Here is a 3,484-nt window from a genome sequence, read left to right as displayed (position 1 = left end):
CAGTGTCCCCAGCTGCCACCCCTGCGTCCCTGGACGCCTCCTCTCCTGCTCAGTGGCTTCATCCCTCCTTCGCATCGCTCCGCGCTGCCCCGTGTTCTGCCACCCTCTCTTGAGCATGGCCCCTCTGCTCCCCAGAGCCATAAAGCAAGTCCCTGGTTCATCCTCCATCCCCTATGCCCTGGCTTGTGCAGCTGTAGGCAAGGGACCCTGCTGCTCCAGCCAGCATGGCTGGATGGCCTGGGAGCACTTCTGCTGGGCACAGAGAGGAAGGCTGGCACCAAAGTCCCTGCTGGGGCACTGTGGGCTTGCTGACACAGACAGGAGACTTCCAGCTCATTTCCAAGTAGTGGGGTGTTTTTTATGTTTTTTTACCCCAGTTGCCAACTGAGTCATGTTCAAAAATTCAAGAGTGTTTGGAGAGTGAAAGTTTAGTTTCCTTGTTATGCTGAGGAGTTATGTGGCAATCGGGCTATGGTCGCTGGCTTGTGTCTGTGCCCGAGGAGGGAGGAAGGTATGAGGAGCACCTGCTCCGTCTATGCGAACGGTCCAGGGTGTTTAAGCACTGGGATTTAGAGAGGCTTTGGTTTCAGCAGCTTCTTTTGGCTTGGCTTCCCCTTGAAGAGGATGTTGGGCCATGCTTTTGGTTTCTTTTTTTAAGTGAGGAGAAGTTTGGGGGATTTTTTAGGAAAAACAAAAGGATCCTGCCCTAGTTCTGGTTACAGAGCTTACGAGCACAGACGTTGTATTTAGACATAGATGACCCACTGTCACCCATGTGAACATGGGGCTTAATAAGGAGATGTCATTTTCACTCAAACCCACCAGAAACAAACCTACCTTATGAGAGGTTTCTCGTTCCCCATCCTTGGCTGGGACTACTGCTGACCCCAGGAACAAATAAATTTTCAGCTGTTATGGGAACCCGATCTGGAATTCCCATTGTTTGTAACATTCATATATACATGTTCTATTTCCATCATGAAATTACTGTAAACTTTTTTCTTAAGGCAGGAAAGACAGACCCCACACCTCCCTCCAAGTAGAGGAAGATGGATAAAGTGTCAGGCTCAATTAGATCCAATTGTGGTGGCTTTCCCTAAAGCGAACAATGCAGCTTTTGTGAAGGACTCTCAGCAGAAAGCTTGGAAGTCTTGGAAAAAGAGGAATAAAACAACACATGCCCTAAAGTCCAAACCTTGAGGTAGACGAGGTCCTTAGGACGTAGAGGAAATGGTGTCTCTTTTTAAGAAGCAGGCGCTATTTTCCCTTTGGAAATGCGGCACTGATGGAAAAAAGGTGAGGTGGTTAGAGCTGGCAACAAAAAAGTATGCCCAGCACAGCCTCAGCCAAAAATCCCAGCAGAGGCAGGGGTTGAGCAGCCGGGGCAGGCAGCGGGAGGGAACGGCGTTTGGTAGGGCATCCGACCCACCTGGAGCAGCACCGGCCAGGCCTGCTGGAGCGGGGAACAAAGTGGCCTGCTCAGTTGCTGGAAGTGCTTAAAATGCAAATGTACAGGAACTTCAGACCATCCCCCTCCCTCCTCCTCGGCGCGGAGGAAAGCAGCTTAAATACAGCCAGGCCTGGAGAGGAATGTTAAAAAGAGGGGAAGAATCGCCCTCCTCCTTTCCATAGGGATCCGGGCCCGGCCAGATTGAGTATGCATGACTGAGCAAGCAAGCAAGGACAGCTCCTCTTTTAACTTTGCTGAACAATGGCTCCAGCTCCTTCCACCATTTCGCATTCCCCCTCCTTGGAGGGAGCAAGGGGCAGCGGGTGAGCAGCCCTGCCGGCCCGGGGAGACTTTGTCGCTGCCCTATAAACACTGCTAAGCTCCATCTCCAGCAACAATACAACACCCCACGTCGTGGAGGCTAAAGAGGGACCCCATCGGGTTAAAAGTCATACGTTGAGGACAAAAGATTATGGTCTAGGACAAAGGACACCTTAGATTATTCAAACTCTTTTTTTTTTTTTAACATGCTCCTACTTCACTTTCTCTTTAATCTTTGCCTGGGCAGTGGAAGCCAACTAAGACATTTCAGATTGTCCAGGTCCTCAGCAAGGAGGAAGGGTTTTTGGTGGCTGTCACTGCCGGGAAATGTTTCATCTGATGTGTCTTCCACCTGGTGAAGGCCTCAATTTAAATCACCCAAAAAACCCTCTCCCATGCCGTACACCTGGAGCTTAAAAAGATTAATTAACACAGCCCTTCTTTGCCTGCTCACCAATGTCTTCCCCTAGCATGGAACCGTCAGTTCAGCTGCTAGCAAGCTTCAGCACTTTTGGTTTGTCTGACCTCAAGCTCAGCGGATGCTTCACACCAAAGAGCAGCTGAACTGGGTTTGGCCCCACAGATGCTGCCAGCACCCTCACGGGCAAGGCTGGGCTTGCCAGACCCCTTCCTTACAAACTCCTCATGGTGATGTTACTCAACATCCTGCACAGGAGGCACCAGGCTCTCTTCCTTCCCTCAGCTCCTCCATCACTCACTCACAGCCTCAAGCTCCCACCACCAGGTATACCTACCAACCCCAACAGAGAGAGACACGTCTTGAAAAATCACAGACAACACAGATACGGCTTGGTTTTTTTCAAAAACATACTTCATATTTCCTCTTTTATTATATAAATATGTTTAACCTTTTACTGTAAGAATATAAAATGTTTTAAGAGGATCTTTGTTATTTTTTATACAAATTCACAAACAGTACAATTAATCCATAGGGGTCTCTGGGTTTGCGTTAACTCCGTGGTCTGGCTGTTACTGTGGAGGATTTGAGATTTTGAACAGATGAGAAGAAAAAAAAAAAAGCCAAGATATTTAAAAACAAAACAAAAATAAACCCCCAAACTTACTCTTCCTCTTTAAAATAATAATTTATCTAAAGACCCAGCTCCGTTTTATTGACAGAACAGAGATAAGACAGATGAACTTCAGTCTCCTCCCCTTCACACTGCAGCCTCGGGGCCTGCAGGCCAGCTCTGCTCCTCTCCACCTACAGACAGGAAGCCTGGCACGGTGACCTTCTGTAGGCGGTTTAGGAGGGGAGGGGAAACCATTTGCATATATCCATCTATATAACTTTTTCTTTTTTAAACAAACTTGCATTTTACACATTTCTGTTACCAGTAGCCCAGTCCTCAGCGTGGATTCTCACGTGACATGTTTGTGCTAGAAGAGTAAAAACGCAGAAGCACAGTTTGGGTCCCCAGTCCCCAGTGAAGAGGGAGGGAGAGGCACAACCAGAACGTGAAGGTGGGACATAGCAGGGAAAGCTTGAAAACAAACAAACAAACAAAAAAATCAAACAAACAAAAAAAAAAAAAACCAAAATGGGGCGGGGAGGAGGAGCAAAAAGAAGAACAAACCCAAGGGGCATTATTCCAGTCTAGGCACAAAAATGTTTCACTCTCAAAATCTCTTTCCTGTAAGAATTCCAGGGCTTTTGAGGAGGGGGAAAAAAAAAGTAACAAATTAAAACGA

This window comes from Acanthisitta chloris, unplaced genomic scaffold (assembly GCF_000695815.1).
Source record: "Acanthisitta chloris isolate BGI_N310 unplaced genomic scaffold, ASM69581v1 scaffold29431, whole genome shotgun sequence".
NCBI lineage: Eukaryota > Metazoa > Chordata > Aves > Passeriformes > Acanthisittidae > Acanthisitta > Acanthisitta chloris.
The sequence above is the reverse complement of the archived record's forward strand: the minus strand, read 5'-3'. Positions refer to the sequence as shown.